We start from the raw sequence: 24,344 nt of genomic DNA, 5'->3' as shown, positions 1-24,344 counted from the left end.
AAGGCATTAACTAACTGAGTAGCTTACATTGTACCATCATTATATTTACTCATTACATTACTATTCACTGTATAACAATAAGTGGTGGCTGCCAGAGAATATCAGGGACTCAAAGTATTGAGTTAAAGTACGAAGTATGACGCAAAGTATTGGGTCAGAAACTCAAGAATCAGTGGATTCCTTCTTTCTGGATTGTGGAACTTCAATAACAGTATAATAACAGCTGGGTACTTCCCCAATCCATCGTAATTTCTAGTTGGCGTCACTAGTTTTATGGGCTTTGAGCAGGATTTCCATCGGAATTACACGTCAAATCATAGAGATCGATACTTGGAAACCCATTTCTCGCATCGAGCATTTTCCGTGAAATGAAATATCGCGTTTTGTTGAAAAAACACGTGCTTTGGACACGACACTAAATTATGGTGCTTTACTACTGTATAATATGGCTGGAGTGCAACAAGAAGGGGACGAGAAATATTATTGTAAAGGAGGAGGAGGTCAAGAAGGAGTAGGAACAGGAAGAAGAAGATGCAGAGTTAGGAAGGATTTGGAGGAGGATGAACAAAAGAGGACGTGTAAATGGGAAAAGACAAGGATAAAAGGTGATGAAGAAGAAGGGAGAGCAGAATTAGAATAAGGACATGAATATGATGTTAATGGAGGTCGTGGAGGAAATAACATGGTAGGATAAGAAGAAGGATAAAATATGAGAATGTGGAGAAAAACATAAGTCGAGAAAGGGAGAAGTGGAAGAGAAAATAGGAAGAAAGATAGAAGAAGAAGGAGAAGATGAAGGAATAATTGGATTAGTAGGAATGAGAAGATAAAGGAGAAGACGGAGAAGAAGAAGGGGAAAGTGAAGGGAAATTATAAGAAGAGTGGGATCAAAAAAAGAATAGAAGGACAACTAGAAGAAGGAGATGATAAGTTGATAAGGAGTAAGAGGAGGAATTGGATGATGTAGAGGAAGCGTGGAAAGATGTGGAGGTGAAAAGTAAAAAGCTACAGGAAGAGAAAAAATATAAGTGGTTACTCTCATGTGTCAGCGAGGAAGATGAATGCAATAATTCGATTTGCATTTTGCAACTCTCTTCGCAATCTAATCTAAAGTCTTCCCCATAACTTATTTTGTTCTTGACCGTGATAAACTTGCGCACCTACTAAGATCGCCGTTTGAAAAAGAAGTCGAATTGCAGCCTTGATTTATGGCTTCATTACAGCTGCATTGCACACGATTGATTGATGATCGGCTGAAAAAACTGACGAAAAAGTTCCTGTCGACAGGTTGAAGCGATTGCGTTTACGATTTTTTGTTCGAGGAATTCAATGGTTATGGTTATGGGTGATTTTGATTGAACAAGTTTTATATTCAGGTATCTCAATAATTATTGAAGTCCTCAAACAACTATTTATTGTTGGATGATTCTCACATACTTGTGCGTGCATATAATGAGAAGGTACTATCAGAGACAAGAATAATATATCTTTTGATAAGATGTTCTTACTTATCCTTCATCTATGGTACTATTGAGATTATGACACGACCATGTGCTTGGCGGGATTCGAACCCGAAAATGTTTTCGCATTTGTTTATCAATGGTTGAGATGAAAACGAGATTCATCGACAAAATGTTAGAAGCCTCGCCAAAATTCTAGATCAGGGTAGGATCAGGGTCAATGAAGGTCATTTTACAGGTTACTCTTTAGGGAATAATACAGGCTTTTCGTATTTCATCGAAAGCTTATGTACTCAAATATATTAATTCATTTCCAATCGCTTTGAGAGAAATATGGTTTTCAATTTCTATTGACAAAAATAATTATGTTATTCAGTGTTTCCAACAAGTACTACTATTGCTATATTGTATCAAATCACTCCGCTCCATTGGCTAACTCTGCACTATTATTCTTCTTCTGGAACCTATCCGTTACCGAATGTTGGCAATCATTCCGGCAATTATAACTTTGTTGACAGCCGATCTAGAAAGTTCCGGGGTGGACACATGCAAACCACGTCCTCAAATTCTTCAACCAGGAAATTCTCCTACCAACTCCTGACTCCTCTCCTCTGTACTCTGTACTGTACTACCGTGTATCACGTAATTAATTCATCTCATCTTTTATTTTCTGAAATATATGAATGAAACTGTCATTGATTACATTGCAAAGATCGCTTCACGAGGCAAGCTGTCTTTTTACAGAACACTCCTCTCAAATTCTATTAGTGGATGCCAATTTCAACGTCAGCTGAAGGGCCAAAAACGTTGACCAATCACCTGCGAGTACACTTGAGGTATTCATTACTAACGCACTCTCATTGGCTGTGGCTTACGTCATTGTGTAAACTCCATTATTTTGAGACCAATAATCAAAATTGAAAATGTTTGAATAAAAATTACTAGCCGTCTAGTCTAATTAATTTTGTTGTATGCTTCACGAAAGAATTAGAATAAGAATTAAAAAAAATATGAGAGAATCAATTGAACGTTTTTGTTTTTGGGTATAGCTGCAAGCTAGTTTAGTAGGAAGAAAAAAATCTTCCTCTTCTGGGTGATGTGTATTATATTGGAGTAAATGTGTGAAATATTATTAATTTTTCCAATCATGTAGGCTACTTCAATGAAATAGCCCAACAGACTGAAGTCCAAAACTGTTCCTTTCCAAATTTATACTCAAAATACAGTAAAATTCAAAATTTAGGTTATGTCTCTAACATTTTTTATCAAATGAAAAATATGGTATTAAAAGTACAAATTGTTTGATTATACTCAAACCCTAATTGAAAAAAGACCTAAACGTCATTCCATAAATCCATTGAGTTGATTTTTGGATTGAACCACTTTAATAATGCTATATTAATCAACTGCTTTGTGGAATAGGTTGCGTGATAGTATCAAATTAAGTACAGAGTAATTGATTTTGAATAATCAATTCAAGTAGCTTAGTATAAATTATAATTCGAATAATATGATAATATTATTCACAGTATCGTAGGTGGTAGAAAAGCAGTTTCTCCACCAAGTATTTCTTCATGAAATCATTGATGTATGACCTACATCATTATGTTGATGTACTACTACTTAATAAATCAGGGCTTACTTTGAATATAAACTCAGCTCATACATTCATGAATTCAATTAAAATTCGGTCTGGAAGTTTTCCAACATAAATCAGTGGTTTCCAGTTTCTGGTATTCAAATTTATTGAGTACACATGATTTATATCACAATTCTTGTGTTTCAGGGTGTATAAAATGATGGAAAACGTCGTTTGTGAAATGGATATGATATGCAGATGTGCCTTCATTACAAGCAGGGTTGTGGTTGTGAGAATTCCATTACTGTATGGAAGAATCAAGCTCTCTTCATTGGAGATTCAACTTTATAATCAGGTGCAGACTATGTGAGTTCAGATTGACATCGAAAAATATAATATAAAGAGAAAAATATAGAGAGAGTATTATACCCTCATCAATATCTTGTTTCATTATTCAATATTTATTAGTTTCATGTATTTATTAGTAATCATGTACATTGTTTTGAGTACATTTAGGATTGGGATATAGTGGAATTCTTCCATTATTATCTGACAATAACTCCCATTTATCGTAGATATTAACGACATCAAATTGTTTTTCAAATTCTTAATGAATATTAGAATGCGGTGGAATTATTCTATAGTGAGGTCCACGTTATAATGGCAGTGTTTGATTAGCAATGCTATTGCTATCATTCAACAAAACAGATAGCGCTATCTCTTTTTCGCTTTGCTCTGTTGCCAGATTGTTTTTCAACAATGGAGAATTGATAATTAATTAACAAAATATTTCATCTTAATTATGAAACTATTGAAGAATATAATTTCTTGTTTAATAAAATGTAATTAATTTATTACTTTAAACGAGAATGAACAGTTATTACTACATCAATAAACCTGTATCAGCTACCGTCTATAGAAGGCATTGACAAGACAGAGGATCGTTCTCCTATCTTTCTCCACTGCCATTATAACGTGGACCTCACTATTGACTACATACAGTATCATCATTTTAGAATTTTACACAATTTCGTGCAGTCTTGATCTTATGAATAAGAATGAAGTACTTTTACTCACCCAGGAATAGTTCCTGGATTAATCGGCTCTTGTCCGGTCTTCTAATCCCAACCGGCCTGAAAAATACGAATGAATTGTTATTCAAAGTAGAAGAAATTGACCTTATATGAATGTTTTACCAACTTGAATTTGATGAAAATCATGGACCATGAATCAAAGTCGTAAAGGATGAGTGTAATATTACTCACTTCGGTTCATGAATTTGTCATAAATTTCAACTCAAGAGTATAATGAATAAATCATATTAATTATTATATTCATAATAGAATTTTAGAAATTTATTTATAAATTATATTTATAATTTTTTTCTTAACAGAGCTCACAAATAGAATGCAATCAGTAATCAGTTGACGTTTTTAATTATAGTTGGCAGAAAACTAAATCATGCAATTAAGATAGTAAATGTGGATGGTAGCTCCAATATGCAAATTAAATTGCATAAAATTAAAAGTTGCAGTTGGATGTCATTAAATCATTCTCACCGTTATCAAAGTAATTTATAGCGTTGAATAGATAATTCTTATCCAATACTAAAATAATCACAAATCTAATAAATTAATTAATAATGTAAGTTCAATTTTACGGGATGTTTGAGTCGAGGGGGGGGGCGTGTCTCTTAGACATATTTATGACAACTCTACAACTTAAATATTCAACTAGAACACGTCTAGTTGATTCAATTACTATACAAATTTTAATTCTTAACTAGATTATCATCAGATTAATGAACACATCTGGACGTTTAGAATGCATTTATCATAAAAATTACACAATTTCTTTATTAGACTGATGTATATCCAGATTAATTATTATAGATAGCTTTAATAAGAGGATTGTGGCTTTAAGATCAAATTTTTTATTCTTTTTATCCCTTCAGCTACATGGTCTAGTTCATTAGTTGATTGAAATACATAAGCGTGTGTGCTACAGAGAGTGGTTAGAACGGTCTTTTAGATAATAATATTACAAATATTGTTGGGTAAATTCAGTCATGTACTCTTCCTAGACCGCTGAAACTCGAAACGCCTAACCGTTCTTTGTGTACTCACACATTCATCAGGGAAAGTGGATGTATCATTTTTCAACAAAATGAGGGGATTTTCAGTTGATTAAAAAAATGTATCACTGATTATCGATAACTGATGAGCTATTTCTGATATGTGATTATTGATGACCGAAAACGTTTAACGCCGTAGTTGAATGTTGAAGTTTATGTGATTACTTTATGTAAAGTAATGGTTAAAGTTTTCCCGTTGCAGTGTGGTTACCCCTCGTTCGGCATTCATCCCGTGTCCGAGTGCAAAAGGGTTAACTTTTCCACATACCTGTTTACTAATAACTGATGAACTAATCACTGATTACTGTGATTATTTATTGTTTGTTACATGCTCGTTATTAAAATAAAAACAATATAAAAACTTCTAGTACCCCCTTATTAAAAACTTTAAAATATTTTAACGACTAGATTCAACCATAAGTTAGTCATTTTCAAGTTAAAACTTTATGTAAAAGGCTACTGAAAGTTTTTATTTGAATCAAGTACCCCATATAAGCGAAGTGATTTTAGGCTCGTTATTATTTACATGGTCAATAATATTTTAGCTGTTTAACTGACTTCTGAGCTGACAGATAAAACTTACACGATTGATATGTAAGATTGCAGGTAATTTAAGTACGATTGATTGATAAGATTGGTCTTTTTCTCTGCTTCTGATAACAGATAACTTATTATTATATAGATTCTTTTCATGCCTTCAAATTTATAGCACAGATACAACCTGTATGGTTGTCTGTGGTTATAGTTGAAGTTATTAGGCCTCTGATCCTAATGGTAATTGACAGAATAATGGAGGTGGGCAAGATGATCTATAGCTGTGGTCTCCTTTTATTATTTCATAGTTAATAATGGCGCAGACGCAGTGTAACTTGAACTTGACCGCGCAGCTAATAACTGCTTTCTAATTAAATGTTTCCACTCGGCTGCCTTTTCTGTAAAATTAACGATTAGCTGTTGTCAGTTGGCCGAGGCTGTGGCGTCTCTTCATCATACTTTGGCAACTGGCACTCACTGGTTGCGTTTCTTGCAGGTGTGAAGTGTGAACCACGCATTTTCTCTAGATTTTAGTATCACCGTCGGGTGTCTTATAGTGAGATACACTTTAAACTGTCAGCATTACATGAATGGGAAGCTTTGTTGTTTTTTAAAAGGGGTGCTGATAGCTCAAATTGAATCTTGCTATAAAATAGTAATTTGATTAAAGATAAATTGGATCATGCCTTGTTTTTACGATCATTATTTGCGAATATGAACTTGAGAGTTCCACCGTAAATTTTCAGTGGTGTGAATAACGTATTTTCCTCTTGATCTTGATACCTTTTACATTCCTTCTCACTTGATTTATCTCAGCGGTTGTTAATGATGAAATTGGAAAACTCAGTTGAAGTAGGGATTGTATTTCTGTATCTTTCAAAGCTTGTGCCTTTAAGCATTCAGCTCAATTCCACTACTCCAACATAATCGCTTTATGTTTGCAAACTTGAAAATCCTTGAAGCATCTAAATTAAATCTACTTTGTGAAAATAATTAAGAACTTCAAATTTTGTGAAGTGAACAACTACAAGACTTAACCTATTTCGGACTATGTGTAACATTTTCTAAATTTAGAAGGGGAATAGCACAAGGTTACCTTATTTTTTCTCTCCCTTTCATTTTGATGATGTAATTATTGTATGAATCAGAAAATAAAAATGTGGTTTTTTCGACTTTGAGTGAGTCACTTTGCAATATGAATCTTGTATCTCACCCGTGATTCATCTTAGTTTAAACAGTGAAACATTAGTAATACGGTAAAAACGGTATAAACAGTAGCTTCTTCAGAGTAGCTTAGTAATCGAGTAGTACTTTTATTTTTATCAATGAAATGTTCTGATGCTGATGACTTCATGATTCAATAATTTTTCCGTAATATTGTACTTTCAGATTGCTTAAGATAATAAATGCAAATTGATTGCAGGTATAATTTATTTATGATATTCTGAGACATGAATTAATGAATCTTATATGACTATGAATATTATCCTCAAAAATGAATGAGCACCAAAGAAAGATATAATCTTTAGAGAGATAATATCTCTCAGATTAGAAGTAGATATGTTTCCATTAAAATTAATACGAACAGAAACGCATGTTGTCAAGTGGAGATTTAGTGGATAATAAATAATAATTTCGACAGCAAATAATGACGGGTTAAGAATGAACGGATGAATTTAAATTACTAGCTCATATAAATAAGTGGAGTGATAGCTGAAATTATAGCATATTTTCTTGTGAGAGGTGACCTAGCGGAACTATTCATTTTAAACTGTCAGTATTCCATATGAATGACATCACTGGTTCCCGTACAACTAATGCTGACAGACATCTTTCTCAAGGGGATAGCGGAGTTTCCTCTTCAATTAGCTCACTTCAATCACTTGCTAAGTTAATTAATATGTGTGTAGTGTGCAATTTAATTTAATCATGCTGAATTCCGACTACTGAGCGAGACATCGGTCAACGGTTCAGTTCATGAATGGATGAATATTTTTTAAGAATGAATTACTCTTTTTCTATCGAACCATGTCGGATTTCTCAATTTGAAACGGTAGGCCTACTGGGCTTACAGAAGAGTATATCATGAATAGATAGAGCTACTGGTGTAATATAAGATCAGTACTTTAGTAATCCCAAGAAGGCACTATAAGTAATTGAAAAAAAAGTTTGAAAATAGAGAAAAACAATGGTCAATAACAGATTTTGTGATACTTTAACGCTGTATTGAAAAAATAACTAACAAATAGAAAATATTGATTAATTATGTTGTTTTAATGTATTCGAATTATATGAAAACATAATATAATTATTGGATAATTCTAACAATAAGCATATTAGGCTACTGAATAAATGGAAAATCCACAACATTTATTGGGAAAACAAAATATATTACTAGTGAAATTTGAAATGACTTTTTTTGAAAGTAGAAAAGAGATTGAATATGTCCATGAGAAAGATGTCAATAAAAATATGTAGAGTAGAAGAAAAGCTTTAAAGACTTTTTACTTTATGCAACATTCACACAACATAAAATAGTTCTATTCACTACTTATAAATATAGTTAAACGTGTGATGTTAGACCATAAAATATAATGTCGAAAGTAATTTTTTCACCAAGTATTTAACTATTTGCTTTTAGAACCATATAACTGGAACTATACCTATAGTTACTCGGCGTCAAAACGTCACTTGAACCGAGCATTGCGTTGCTAAAGAGGGGCGCGTTGCGTTGGGGTGTTGTCTATTTTTTGCGTTTGTTGGGACATCGAGCCGGCCTGTTGAGGGGCTGTTCAATATAAGCCAGCCTCTAATTGGCCGAAATCTACGCAGGCGCTCCCCTCTCCGCCAATCAGGGCGGTTCTGACACCCCTGGGCCCATTTTCAAAAGTATCTTCCCTGTTAAGTGGCGACCGACTGACCGTTAAAGTCTTGCGGCACAAAAGAACTGATCTCTGACCTTGAAGGGGTGAGGATGACCTATGAGAGCTTTTTAAGGCCCCACGTTGCTGTAGGTAGACCTTGGCAATGAGAAAATAGGGACCTAGAATGGTGGCGAGATACTGAGTGTTTCAGAACTCAGTCAGACCAAATAATAATACAGTATCACACTGGAATAAAATCGGTTGTTGTCACAACCACTAATTCCAACATGTGTTCAACATATGTTGAATAAATATAGCTGATTTATAGGTGATGTAATGGAGCTGACACCCTTCAAACGTGAATAATGATTTGGGAAAGATATTCTATAACCACTTGAATTGTACACTTTTCACCAGTTTAATAAATATTTTAGCAGATGATTTTTTAATTGAACCACTTCAAAAGGAAAAATGTTGATATAATCCAGATATTTTTAATTTGTTAGAAAATAAAAAAATGGCAGATCATGGGGGAACAAAGAGGTAATTTCAGATTGCTTATAGTGACACATTGAACTTCTATAGAACATAATTTGGTCAATCTATCCTGGTCTATAGACTTTCCATCTTGTATTGGCTCATTGGCTAAATTATTGGCTCAGTGATCATGCTTTAATTAGGTGATGCGAGTCCCTTCAATGGCGGCTCTTCAAACTCTAACGCTTCACCAGTGCTGTATCTGTCTCAAATTCTCTGTTAATAAATCTCCAGTAGTCACTTCCCGATTCAGCATAACTTCCGTTACGCAAATATTGAACTCTTTTATTTGTTTTGAATTCAAATCAAAGTCTCCGTTACAGTGCTATCAATCCATGACCAAGATTATTCGATGGTATAATGACAGGCTTGGGGCCACAATTTAATGCAAAACAAGTGCTTGTTGCTCTCTTTAAGGTTCAAGAAGTCCCTGATAGGAGCAAGAGAGAGAGAGAGAGTGAGAGAATGATGAGAGAAGTCATTGAGGTGGTCCGAATCAATCAACCAATCGTGGAGCGGCATTCAATTTCGTTGTCTGATTCAAATTTAAATAAACTGAAATTTACATAAAAATTCCGTCGTCGAATTTTAGTGGAACGAGTTTTGAGAGTCACATTAAGATTGTTGATCTGTACGTGAAGTGCATTTCAATAAGACGGAAAAATTGATCGTCTCCTTTTATAAACTGCATTTAGCCTGGGGTCAATAATTTCAGATTGAATCAACTACTGTGGATGTGAATGGGAGAGCAGGAGCTTGTTGGAGTGGAATGGCTTTTATGACTTTTGGAGGAGATTGATGTTGGAGTGGTCAGTTAGCAGCAACGAGCTATACAGACTTGGAAGCCTCATCATCCACACAATCATAAACATTCGGCCAACTTTTATCAAATACTTGATTTCCTATTAGAATGTTACCCTTGCTAAAGTATCAAATATTTGACGAAAAAATACGATTGCACCATCAAATCAAGTTCAAGTTTTATTGTTTGCATCAGTTTAAAGCAAAACACACCACATAAACAAATCATCAAAGATCATTGTGACATAAATAAATCATTAAAGACATAATTATGATCTCATATCTGACTGTATGACTAGAACCCTTGTCATGAAAGCTAGTCATCACAATAACCCTTATTAGCCTACTAAAGTTCCATCCATCAAGAACAATAATATATTTTCATAATCTAATATTATTCTCAATAGACGAATTATTGACAAGATTTTATAACGGACTTTGGTAGTGGTGAAATAACTTGGAATTCCATTGGTTGCAGCTTCCTTATACAGTATAGGCTTCCTCTGCTCGCGCTTATAAATACAGGATGACGGATAGGTTAGGTTAAGGTATCGCTGTCCCCATTTCCCGTCTTCTCAATTTCCGTCTGCTTTAACTACTTCCTTCCTTCGGCGAATATTTCTCCTCATGATTTATTAAACTGCTTAGTTCTTGTTTGGGCTTTCGTTTTGGGAATTTTGGCTCACGCTAAATCATGCTGAAATACTTGCCCGTCCATGAGGTTCTCTAGTTGATGAGATAGTAAATTTAATATACTTTTAATGAAATAATGTTTTTTATTATAGGAAAAAATATATAAAATAATTGGTGATATTGAACCTAACAGTGCATAACGCCACTTTCTTTGTTCAAATCCCCACCACCTCATCCAATAGCAAATACTGTAGTCCTGTAAAGTCTGTACATGAGAAGGCTAGACAAAATATAGAGTGTGCGCTTAAGTGATTATAAAAGTAATGAATAATATCAGCTTATTTCATAAGTATAGGAGCAATGACTCATATTAGCTATGAATCCTTGATATGAGTCATTACTTTTGTAAGCGCACTTTATGTTTTGTCTCTCCTTTCGATGTACAGACTATAGTCCAAGTCAAGGATAGTGTATAGGATAGTGTATATCTATACACTATTCTTGAGTCCAAGTAACTAAATCAAGAAGGCATGAGCTAATGCTACCATTGATTCTCATATCACATTTTGGAATCATTATTAACTCAACGCATTATTCACCTAATTTTTTTTAGATAGAAATTATAAAACCTGCATCTATAGGCTGCTAACTCTTGTGCTTGTCTCAATATTCAAATCACAGGTAAATCTACCAGTCTGGAGTGTATGTCATTAATTTTGTGAAGCTATTTCAGATATAGAGATTGATATCGAAAATAAAGCGCCATTGCAATTAGCATGAGCTGGACTGAATTGAATTGAGTAAAATTGAGATAATTAATGGAGTTCAGACAAACACGGTTGAATTTTCAAACCGTTACGTAGCTTTGCTTTGCTTTTCATTGGTAGCTCTGTACGACATAGTCTCTGTGAGTGACTTGTTTACGAATGTACTTTAAGTAACTAGTGAAAATACAAGTTCGAGTAGCAAAACATTACACTTGGGAATTTGTTTTGATAGATCTGAGAATACCTGTCACTTCTAACCATGTAACTGGTGAAGTCCTGAACAGGTATTCAAGTTATTCAAGTTATTCCACAAGTTATTTACTCCATGTCATCACTATGCTACTCGGCTTCACCTAGTCGGACGATTTTAATACGAATTATTCTCCGACTTCTTCTCTTTGCTCCTCTTTCGCTTCTCCTCTCTATAGATATCGGCCTCACAAAAAATACTGCAGCTGTATAAAGTATCTCTTCTCATATGTTCTCTCCTTTAACTGCTCAATCGTATTTTCCATTCTCTTTTGCACATTTGACTTTTCTCACTTTTAATCTTCCAATTATTTCTCTCTTTACAATCATATTATTCTCAACGTTTTGTCTATTTTTCTTACTTCGCTTCTAGTTCACCTTCTCTTCTCCTCTTCTCCCGGTCAAAAATCTTTTCCTATGTTGTATTTTCTGTTTTTCTCTTCCCTCTCTTCTTCCACTATCTCATACTACTACTGCTACTACTATACCAACTTATCCATCCTCTTCCAAATATTTTCATATTTTGCCTCATATTTCTCATTATTTTTTATCTCTCTCTATCCCCTTTACATTCCTCTCCTTGTTTGGCTCCAACATTCCACGTAATCTTTCTTCAGATTTTCTATCTATTTTCTTTTGTTCTTTTTATTCTTCTCCTCCTCTTCCATCTCCTTCTTTTTTCTCTTCGCCTCATGCCACTCTATTTGCAATCTCTCTCCTCCTCTCCGATTTGTATGAATTACGAGTCAGATGCCATTGTTGGTGAGAGGGTGGAGAGGGGTTTATTGGAACGTCCCTCACTATTTTATACCTTCAGGGAGACCTCGTTTAGACGACAAAATTGGCCATCTCAACATATACATACCTCCAGTATAAACCTCCTGCCTATAACTCCAAACGGTGGTGTTTTTATGGCTAATCGAAGCATCTTATGCTTGTTGATGATAGTATAAGATAGGCCGGCTATAATGCATCCTCCCTACGACTTGCATTATATATGATGCAGGATTTAGTAGCTACTCTAAGGAGGTGTATGTGTGTGGATTCCTTCTTCACTACCAATCTCTAATATACCTACTTATATGTACACATTATAGAGTGGATCCCAACGGTTTATTACTATGCATCACGTTTATAGTGCATATCTATGTATGTCTACTGAATATGAGGTGGATCCAAGTAGTCTATTACTATTTATCATCTTGCAACCTTTCCAATCTGTCTCGGCAGCCTATAATGACCGACCGCCCTCCCACTATTATACGGGGAGGGGGGGAAGCGATTGCATTCTCAAACTTGTTGCATTCTTGCATCCAAAGTGCATCCCTCATAACTGCAGCTGTTTACTTCCGCTAGCAGTGATGCATTTCTGCAGCAACGTTGACCTCCATCAAAACATAAATAAATACCTGGGTTCTATTTTGATGATGTCGATGATGATGTTGATGATGATGATGATGATAAAAATTATGGTGATGATGATGATATGATTATGATGGTGATGTGAAAGGAAAGAGAAGAATGTGGATAAGACGAGGAGGACGATGTGAAGCGAAATGGGAAAATAAATTCAAAAGAAGAAGGAAAAATATGAGTTGAAAATTGGGAAGTGGCAGATGATAAAAAAATGAGATGAATAAGACTGAGATCAAGACAAAAATGACACTGAAGAGGAGAGACTTTCTTAAAGAGACTTAACAGGAAAAAAGTGATACAACATTTTAGAGCATTGAGTAGATTGGAGATAAGGAGATGATGAAACAGCCAGTGAAGGGATGATTCTTAAACTAAGGCACATAGATTATTAAACTAAAAATAATTCGTTTTCAATCTGACAATGCCTGTGTTTTGCTGGCTTTATCAGATTGAAAACGAATTATTTTCAGTTTAAGAATCTGTGTGTTGATTGGAATCTTATTATCTTGCTTACCCAATATTTTTATGATTCATACATTGCATCCATTAAATAAAAATATAAATCTCAGTACCCTTTTAAATTATTTATCACAGCATGTTTCAGAAATTAATGCCATTTTCAAGTTATTTGAAATCACTTATATTAAAAGTAGCCCAAAAGAAAAAAGACAATAAAATTGTATTCATTTTATTATTTTCAATTTGTTGAAATAAGTTTTATTTGATTTGATGGGAGAGGGGTGATGAAGAGAGTTTGATGAAGATTCTGTGAAGAACAGAAAGGAGAAGAAAAGCAGTGGATAGCTGAAGGAAGGTATAATATTGTGATATCGTATAGAAGGCGGGTGAAGAGGAGAACAAGAAGAAGGTGAGGAGAAAGAGAAGGAAAGTTGGAGAAGAGCAAGTGTAAGCAAGAAAAAGGAAAAAAGAAGGTGAAGAGAAGTTGGAGGAAAACAAGATGGTGTAAGCAAGAAAAAGGAAGGGAGAAGGAGAAGAGAAGTTGGAGAAGAACAAGTGTGAGCAAGAAGAAGAAGTTGAAGGAGGAGTGAGATGATGAAGAAGATGAAGAAGAACATACTGAGATTGAGTAGTTGTTGACAAGGGTGAAGACCTCCTCGCATTCCTTACTTACCTATTGAAAACAAGTGAGTAGTTATAGTACATAACTCAATAATTGCTAAATAATATTCCTAATTACACATTTTTCTATACTCGAGTATTATGTACTACCCTTTCTCTACAAGCCTACTAATTTGTCCATTTGATAATATATAGAAGTACGAATTGCTGTTAATTTCATCGTGACTTACAAATGTTATCATGCATCATGGTCATGGATATTTTTTATAATTATTATTAAACGAAGCTCCCAATTAAATGCTGTAAATCACCCCAAAGACTTCTACTACTGCAAATATTGACAACAGGGTAAACAGCTAGATGGAAATTCTTTGTAGTTTTTGTATAGTAGCGCTCATCCCGAATTTCCATCTAGCTGTTTACCCTGTTGTCAATATTTGCAGTAGCATAAGACTTCGGGGTGATTTACAGCATTTAATTGGGATTTTCGTTTAATAATAATTATTCATTAATTAGCATTTGAACAAATGCAACTTCCAATTTATTTCCAACTGTAGATATTTTTATAGTTCATTCCATTTCTTATTTGATTTTCAAACTGCTTTGCGACTTCATATTTCATTTTCTCGATCTTGATACTAACTTTTATTGTGTGACTGAAAGTCTTGTAAAAATCTTGGAGTCTTTCATCAATCACTAAGTTGTAGCAAAATTATCGACATCGAATCAAATATTTGATGAATTTTATGATGGTATTTGCATGAATTTCGGATAAAAATTGTATTTCACGCAAATATTACCTCGTCAAAAACACCTGAAAGTCATTCATATCACATACAAACTCAGATAGATCGGTATCTCCACGGAAAACTGACGATAATGTGCAGTTTAGGAGTTTTAAAAACTTTTGAAACACGTTTTCGGGATAAAAATCTCATCTATCTAATTAGGATAACATGCATGAAATGATTGCACATTAGTATGCAAATGGGTCTATAAAGGGGAAGCCTGCACTGAGATTTGCTGTGAACTGTCAGCATTGGTTAAAAGGGGAACATTGATTGTATTTTCAAGGAATGCTGACTGTTAAAAGTGAATCTCACTGTAGCTGGCTGGTAGGCATATGCATGCTTCGGAGATTTTCATCGTTAAAAATTTGCCCATTGGATGGATACCGTTACATTATATGGATATCTGTAATGGTTAATTATGTAGGCTATGGTATGAATCAACCAATTATGTTGCGAAATTAACCGACAGCTCACATCAATCATTAAAGGTCGTTGCTTGCTACTGAATTCGTTAGAAATCAATGGTACATGAAACTAATGCATCATTTTTGAATAAAAAAAATGTATTTTGTTTGTTTTGGATATTGAATTGGAGTTTAATTCGAAAATGTGAGAGTGACACGTAGCTTAGCTACATTTGGACTGTTGTATAAATGAGAATTGGAACCGTATAGGGCTTAAGCCTGTGGTACATTTCTGAAAGTTGGGTAATTCTGAATAATAAAATAAATAAGTAATTCACATGGATTATTTTATGATAATTATAATCATTATGGAAAGATAGTCAGAAACTCCTCTAATCATTCATATTAGATTTATTTTTGCAGGCAACAGGTAATTCCTTATGTGTCAACTACAATGTATGGAGATTTCATCTTTTCAATTACCCATGTACAAGACTAAGACATCATCCTTGGAGAAAAGAAAAGTCCTCGAATAAATCCTTGAAAATTATATTACAAATTGGATTTAGTATCAGTCAGTAGATTCATATTCTCATGATTATTTTCTATGGCATTCCGCAATCATATAAAATCATTACAGTTTATTACATTTATCGTTTATCACTGATAGATAGATGTAATTTAACGATTGATTTACTGCACTCCACTTGTACTTTCCAACTATTTTAAATCTTCTTCAGGTTTTATTGAAAAGAGTTCTAATAGGAAATGACCTTCCAAACCAATTCTCGTAGATTTTTTGTCTAGAATTGATTTCGATAGCCATCTCCGTGTTAAAATACTAACAATTAGGATTTAATTTTATTGGATTAGTTTGATGTTATGGATCATTGGTTGCGATTCTGTGATAATCTTTGGTGGTCCTGGCCTTTTATCGATCGTTTCCCATTCTGAAAACACGTTTACACCTACTTTTGAACGGAATCGCTTTTTCCTCAATTATTAGGTGGTTATTAGGCTATGAAGCAGGTTCGTTCAACTATCAGTGTTCTCCTGCTTTATCCAGCTGCCTAGATTGTCTTCAGTCTCTTTCGAATCTCGAATTCACAGTTTTGTTCCCTGTGAGTCTTTATCACTCTGCCGGTAAATTTTGAGGCTTTTTCATCGATCTAATATTCAGATTGAATGGGAGTAAGGTTCATGAAATTACATTGATAATTTTGAGATCAATAAGGAGTTTTGGGGTTAAAATCCATTTGTATAGTTCTGGATACTGTAGTATGAGATTTGATTCACATTGAGTCTAGTGATGTTAAATTAATAAAAACAATATAAAAACCTTGAAGTACCCGTTATTATTAGAAACTTTAAAATATTGAAAGTTTTATTATTTATCAACCTTTTAATAATAAAGGATCCTAATAGTTTTTTATATTGTTTTTTGTACAAAAGTAGCCCATGTAAGTGAAGTGTTTCTGGTGATGTTATATTCATTTTTCATCAAATATTCATCTTGAGTGTACGGAGTACATTTTCAATAGCTTTCATTCAATCAAATTCTTGATTGAAGAAAAATCATCAGTTTGTTTGTAAGATCATGAGTTCTACGGTATCAAATTGAATACATCTCATTTGAAAGTGATCGTCCAAGCAGTTCTCATGATAACTAATCGCAGGCACCAGATAAGGGACGTGCTCTTGACGCTTTTGCTTAAAACCAGCTGCTCTATCCGGCAGTATTTATGAAATTGCTTCAAAATGAGACTATGGATTGTGGTCTAGAACCCACCTGAAACTTTATCTCTCTATCAAATTTGAAGCACAAACTTAGGGCGGGTGTGAGCATTAACCTCAGAGAAATAGCGAATTCTACATTGATAGAAATGTTTCCAATAAAAAAATATATTCCCTTTTAGTCTTTGTCCTTTATGAACTTCTGATTGATTCACCAAAAATGATTTATGAACATTCAGATTTCTAGAGCTTCAGGTCTTATGTTCTAGATTTTATATTCACTTCAAGGATTACGATTCACTTCAATGGCGACTCTGCTTATCTGTAAACCTGGAGCTGTTAGTAACCAGCTCTGAATTGTAGCAACTCTTTGACTGTCGATATTGGCGTTATCCGTTGCAATTTTCACAGTTCAACACCGTAATCATCTCCTCTCTGTTTAATCGGCAATCGAAGATACTCTGTAGGTGTCAGAATGTAGGCAACTCTATTAGCGAGCACTCTGGCGATCGATTCAAATTGCAACGAAATTAACGAGTGCAGTTTGTGGGTTGCAGCAGAGAAATCGTTTCTCATCCGGCCAAAACAGTTGATACAAAGTAACTGGTTCGATCACGCCACGCCAAAGGGCAAGCGCGGTCGTTGACGTCAACGGAACGAAACGGTTTTTCGATAAACGTTGACTGGTTAAGAAATCAGTTGATAAACGTGTGTTCTTGCTCCACAAGTACCATAAGGAAATGATTTTAAAGCCTATAACTTTTGCCAGAATCCTTTTCCTTACTATAGGTTAATAATTAAATTAAAATTCACGGTTTGTGACTGATTCATTCCTACTACTGTACCTTTTTATCTTTGTTCGACTCTTTGTGATACTGTTCCAACCAAAATTCATTTAAAAATGAAAACATATCCCATGAAGCCTTACTCCAATTCGAAACTCTCTTGGCCGTGGCATCTATGATTGAAGAAAATTTATAAGGCTACCTTTATCAATCAGGCATTTATCTCGAGGGAGAAATGGGAGGATCATTTAAGACATTAAAAAATTCGAATTGAACAAGTTAAAATTTCGGTGACTCCTCTAAAAATTTAATAAAAAATTCGGACAAATAGTCCAACAATTTTTGAGAATTACTAAACCTAAAATTCATCAATGAGGACTCCTCATGTACTACATACTTTATTTTCAATATACTTCAACTAGGTACTTCCATTAGGATTAGAATACAGTTGAATCGTTACTATCTATAATCAGTTGATTCAACTAGTGCGTTCGTTGAATCAACGCCCACTCCCACTTCACACCAATCCAATTACCTAACAAGGCGGCAGGCCGGGCCGCCTCTCAAATTATTGTTATAACCGTTTTATTATTATTATTGGACGCTCTCTATAACCTGGACACGGGACATCGCCATAACCATAATTCAGGCCTCCATAACACAACATAACAACGCATCATAACCGTAACATTCAATGTCTTCGGATTAAAGTCGATATTGACAAAGTCGATATAAGAAATTATCGATCGATGCAATTTTTGATTGGTGTTGAACAGCGTAGCTGGCACGGATTTAAAGGTCATCCAAGTATGTTTTTAATGGTTGTACTTTTGTTTCTATAGAGAGATTCACTTTAGGCTGACAGTATTGGTTGAATGGGGTGCATTGTTGTCAATGCTGACATATTGAAGTTGAATCACTATACAATATTCATACATAATATTGGCTGTGAATTGGTTGGTTTCTACAATAATATATAGGTTACAGTTTATTAGATTAATCTAGAAACAAAAACATATTATAACCTAATAGGTGTGATATTGGTTGACCGTTGGAGTAGCCTATTTACGGATTCAAATTGCTCACATCATTTTATCGGAGTTGTATTCTGTTCAATCAATATTTGAAACTCGAACACATCAAAAATGGATTATATTTTCCAACGCTTATATCTTTAACGCTTCTAATTCTCAGGAGAAAATCGAGAAGTAACAAAAATAGAGTTTACCGTTTTATGTGGTTTATGATCCACTCACATCAATAAAGGTTGAGATTCAAGCTTATAATATTGGCGATGGGAGTGGTGATGACAGGACTTACATTTGTTTCAAGTTAACAAACACCGGTCGATTTTTGAACAGCTCTGATAGTTAGTGGAGATTGCCTCAAGCGATCACACTTCCCCTGACTAAATCCCTTATTAGAATAAACAGAATAGCTTAACCAGAATTTTGCAAGAATGTTTAAAAGAATGTTATGATTTATTCATTCGCATTTACTGCGATAAACAATGTACTGCATAAATGTTGCAAGAAATTTTGCGGGAAATGAAATTTATTAATTTTTTCACTGCTTGCTAAAGGTTATTTTAGTAATTGCTTACCGCAGTTATAATGATAACGTGTCGGCGGCATCCTAACTCCTAACAACTCAATTTGCATGAAACAGGTAACAACGTCTCACTCCGACCAAAAATAAAACCGTATAGAATCAATTGAGCCGTGCCCTATAACATGAACTTTTGCCTCGAGAAATTATTCAGGCATCGAAAAGAAGTAGTTCTGAAACTGGCTTCTTGAGTAGTGCTATACTACCTAATATAGTAGTATAGTGCTATAGCAATAGTATAGAAGTAGCATATAGTGGTATAAGTATAATGGAAGTGGTAGTAGCATATAGAGTATAGGTGAAGCTTCAGATGTTATGTGTGGAGAATAGGTTTCAGGTCGTGACATGCAATTATTATGCTTCGAGAGAGACGAAAATGAGAAGGAAGGAGACAGAAAGAGGGGAATGAGTTGAGAGAGAAGATATTGAGGAGGAGGGATAAAGAAAGAGGGAATGGGAAGAGAGACAGAGAGGGTGGAGAGGGGAAAATTGAGATTATAAATGAGGCGAGAGAAGAGAGAAAATATGAGAAAAATATGAAGGGCAAGAGTAAAAATAAAATATATAATGAATGGAGAAACTTAATATTTAAAAAATGAAGAAACAGATGTAAAACTTTCAAATTAATACAGGATTATCTTTCAAATAATATTCAAGTTGGGAAGAAATGTGTTACCTCAAAAGATGAGGTAAGGAAGGCATATATTCGGATACTTGTAGCATATATTGATGACTTATCATTACGCAAACTAAAGACAAGTCAAAGATATAGATGAGTTGAGTAAAGTTTGTGTTTAGTATGTAAATAAACTGGAAATAATGGTTAAGTATTCATATGAAGTAAATTAGAATTTATTTACTTACTGAAGTGGTGAGTCCATTTAAAACACGAATTTGTACAGTATCCAGAATAATCCTTCCAATCAATAGATATGCCCCACACTTGAAACACTGTATTCCTAGCCTATAAATAGACAGTTTTTCACTATTTGAACTAGTTATTTAGCTTATTACACATTTTTAATTTGAAGCACTTCTCAACTTGTAGCACGCAGTGAGTATACTGATACACAGATAAAACTGAAGACTGTATGAATACTACTGAGGACTATACAAATACATTGTTTGACTAGGCTAGTAATGAGACTTCAAGTTTCTAAGTACCAAACAGTAAAAGTATCAAATACTATAAGATAATTTTGTAAAGATACCAAGGTAATTTGCACACGCGAAGTACCAATGATGAATTAAATCACAAAAACAGTATCCTCACATTCACTGCATCACAGCTCTGAATTTTTCTCTTTCCAACTTCGTTGTCCGAAAACTTGATCTCACTATTGAAAAATCAGACCAAATCACAACCTGATATCTGATTAAATTGGGGTCGAGGGTCACTGATAATGCTGCACTCTTACTGGATCGCACTGCTCACAAATTATCTGCTCAAGCAAAAGTGACATCCCAATAGGAAATGTAGTTAGCCCTCTTAAAAACTATTTCCTGAATCTTGATTTTGGCACTAGGGGAAACAGATTATCTTATTGCTAAACGTGATATCCTTTTATGGTTCACAAGGAGGGGGAACTTTTAAAAATATCAGTATAACGGGAACTTTCTTTGAGGAAATGAAATGTTTGTTGAAAAATAGAATTCTTGCAAGGATTATGTTGAGGGTTAACTTGGAGAAATTCTAGTAGAACTGGATTTGACAATTGGAGAATTAGCTGCTCAACGTCTTTACATGGAATTGAGCTAGGGTTATCTTGGAAACTACCCTCTTAAACTGGATTTCAATGTTAAAAATTTGGTTATATAGCGTGTTTTCTTGCAATTGAACAAGGGTTAACAGACAAAAGTTTCATTGAAACCGGATCTCAGTATTGGGATAATAGTTGCAAAACCTATCCAAAGACAATTTTAACAAAGGAAAAGTTGAAAACTTCCCTTTCAAACTCGATTTGAATATTAAAAATTTGGTTGCATAGTGTCTTCAAATGCAATTGGTTAGAGGTTATAAATATTCGAGACTTTTCACTGACTGGTTCTTAGTATAGTCAGTAGTATAATAGTATAAAATATAGTATAATCAGTAGTTTACTTACAATTTTGTATGTAAACACGTTATACTACAGACTAAACAATATATTATATACTACTGACTATTGGCTCGATAAAAAAAATAGCAGCATATTGTATATTGTGTCTATATGTCTACATACAATAATTGAACTAGTGCATGCAGCAAATGAAAACCTGTTTGAGACTTGAAAAATCTTGGAAAACATTTCACTATGAACAACTTTGTTCACTTCCCACTGAAACTAGATTCAACAGTTCAGATGTCTTCACATAATTCATTTAAACAAGGGTTCACCATTGCACAAATTGAAACTGATTTGTCAAACAAAAAACTGTATAGCAAACATTTCACTCTAGACAACGTTATAAACTTTTCACTAAAACTAGATTCCACTGCTGAAAAATTAGCTTGAAACAACTCCGTATTATGCAATTTAATAGGGCCCACAAATGCGCAGATAGAAACTGGAATGTTAAGCGAAAAATCATTGAAAAATATTTTACTGCAGACAAATTTGCAAACTTCACGAAAACTGGATTACACTTTCGAAAAAGTAGCTTGTAACACGTTAACATCATGTAAGGGTTCAAAACTGAGCAAAGGGAAACTGGAATGTTTATCGAAAAATCGTAGAAAATCATTCTAGAACTCCGTTCTCTACCGGTTTGTTGAAGAAACTATTCGAGTCGCGAACTAGATTCGCAGTCAGGAATCACGAAGGGTGGGGGATTTTTATTTCACGAACCGGGAGGTGATATTTTTGTTGGAGAACCAGTAGTGGAACTAGGTACCTATTATAACTTGCAGTTGAGATGCACTCTTGTTGTTATTATAATAAGTGCAGGACTGACTAGTAGTGCAACAACTAATATATTATATACATACCAAGTGAATGCGGATATTATAACAAATAGTGCATGGTGGGGGGGTATATACATAGATATTCCCAGTGAATAAGATATAACAAGTAGTAGTAAATAGATCATGTAGTGCATTATATACCATAGTAAGGTATATACGATTTAGAGAATACTATATTGTAGTACTGTAGTACCCTATAGGTAATAGACTTTCTATGTCTAATAATGAAGTGAATACTGTACTATGACTATGTATTATGTACTGTACAGTATTATGTATACTGTATTGGGATGCATATCAGTATGATTTGGAAAATTCTTGGTTTTAGAGTGACAGAAAAATTTATAGATCACAAGGAATAACAATGTTGAGGAACATTCAAATAAAGCAATAGACATGAGAAAAAACGCCTCAAGTTATCATGAGGCTATTATAGAGTTGGGTTGGAAAACCGATTCGAGATGATTGTGGCAAGAATTTCTAATGAATTATCACTGATAGAATTTCCAATCGTAATAATTTGAGAATGAAAGTCAATAAATGTTCATTTATTCCAGGGGCAAGAGACGGAACAGGATGGAGCAAATACTAAAGGTATATTTGAGAATGTGAGAATTGTTTTGTAAAGGTGAAAAGCAACACCAAGACCAATAAATTAATCATTAGAATTATCATCTATCGTCTTCCATTTCGGGAGCTCTAGGGCCAATAATAATAATAATAATTAGTCCAGGCAACGAATGCTCAAATAAAGGTATAGAAGGAATTTTGATATGTTCACCTCCAAACTAGTCTCAACATAGCTGCAAAGTCGAAAATTGTATTCCAAACATTCCCTCCAAATTCCATTGTCAACTGATCTATTGTTGCTGAATAGAAAATTTCACTCTTAACACTAGAACTCCTGCAACAGTCGTAGGGAAATGCGTAAAATAGTGAAAATATACATCAAATTGAAGATAATTTGATGCTTTATCAGCTCATAATCAGCACGGATTTTTTTCATCAATCGTTCAAAAATTATAAGGTCGAAAAGATGAAAAAATTAGAGGCAAAAGTATTTTTCCAAAAAATTTCTCACCTTCAAGAGCGGATATCTCAAAAACTATGAGAGATATGGAAAAATGTAGAAGACAAAACTTGTTGGAAATTTTGTAAGCTTGAATTTTGCATGAAAGATAAATGTTCATAAGATGCATAGTTTCCGAGATATATGCGAAAAATGAAAAAATTGTACTTTCAAACCACCCCCACCCCTTTAGCACAGAGGGTAGGGGTAAGGACTTTTGATATGTTAATCCTCTTACTATCCTTGAAAGAGCTGTGGAGTTAAAAATTGTGTTCCAAACTTTTCCCTCTATAATCTTTCGTTGACTGGACTAAAATGTAGTATACAGTACAGAGAATAAGCCCGCTCTTCATCATGATATGGGATATTCAGAGAAGACTATGTAGCCTACACTATAATAATATAGAAGAAGCTAGCGGCCGTTGTGGTGGAAAATGCATAAGCATAACTTGTTAACGAACGTACTCCTGTGTGTACGCTCCAATCTGTTGGTACGTGTTACATAAATCTACTTTACATCCCAGCTGCTTATATTGCGATATTGGGTTGTCGTTGTGAAGTCAGTAGTAAGGGTCAAGATTTGCAAAAATGGGCAGGTGAAAAAGAAAGAGAGAGTGAGTGAGAGAGAGAATGTTAGATTGTTAGGGGCCGATGTCAGGTTCAGGTATAATTTATACCTGCACTACTGTTCACAACTTCTAGTGTATCCGAACAATATAATTGAAGTACACTAATTGGGATTTTCTTGAATATGATTTACATTCGCACAGCATTATTGTAAGTTGCTCTCTCTGATAGAATAATTAGATATAATAGCATAATTATATAATATATACTAGTAAGACCCCCGGGCTGAAGATCTCGCTAATTTCAGGATTTGACGATTTATTATTCAACGTTCAGATGTCTAAATCCTGAAATGAGATATAACAAAGAACTACATGCTATGAAAATG

At 34.2% G+C, this 24,344-nt stretch overlaps 1 long non-coding RNA gene across 1 annotated transcript in view; it reads right to left on the bottom strand.

The window, feature by feature from the left end:
- LOC120352656 overlaps positions 1 to 20,686 on the bottom strand; it is a 58,467-nt gene extending 37,781 nt beyond the window's left edge. Inside the window, exons 1-2 of the long non-coding RNA XR_005572003.1 lie at positions 20,241 to 20,686; positions 4,117 to 4,172 (exon numbers count right to left, since the gene is read on the bottom strand). This is a non-coding gene — a long non-coding RNA (uncharacterized LOC120352656). The remainder of the gene's footprint in view (positions 1 to 4,116; positions 4,173 to 20,240) is intronic.
- Positions 20,687 to 24,344: the final 3,658 nt, after the last annotated feature.

This window comes from Nilaparvata lugens, chromosome 8, assembly GCF_014356525.2.
Source record: "Nilaparvata lugens isolate BPH chromosome 8, ASM1435652v1, whole genome shotgun sequence".
NCBI lineage: Eukaryota > Metazoa > Arthropoda > Insecta > Hemiptera > Delphacidae > Nilaparvata > Nilaparvata lugens.
This window is presented reverse-complemented; position numbering and strand designations above follow the sequence as displayed.